The sequence below is a fragment of the Buceros rhinoceros genome, unplaced genomic scaffold, assembly GCF_000710305.1.
Source record: "Buceros rhinoceros silvestris isolate BGI_N320 unplaced genomic scaffold, ASM71030v1 scaffold24825, whole genome shotgun sequence".
Taxonomy (NCBI): domain Eukaryota; kingdom Metazoa; phylum Chordata; class Aves; order Bucerotiformes; family Bucerotidae; genus Buceros; species Buceros rhinoceros.
Window position 1 is genome coordinate 3,185 of NW_010413750.1, and position 254 is coordinate 3,438.

A 254-nucleotide genomic window follows, 5' to 3' on the forward strand; every position below is an offset into this window, starting at 1 on the left:
GGGTTCCTGAGCAGACTCCTGGGCTCTCCCAGCTGACTTGTGACTTCCACAAGCCTGGCGAGCGGGAATCTCCCCACCTCAGCCTCCACCGGGCACGTCCCGGCAGAATAACCTGCGAGACGACATGCCTCGGGCAGCAGGGACTCTGCCTGCCGACTGTCATCACCCACATGCAGTTTGAAATTGCCTCCCCCCTCCTCCCACTCAGGGCTGCCAGTCAGCTGGAGGCCACCTATGTCACTTCAGGCAACTTC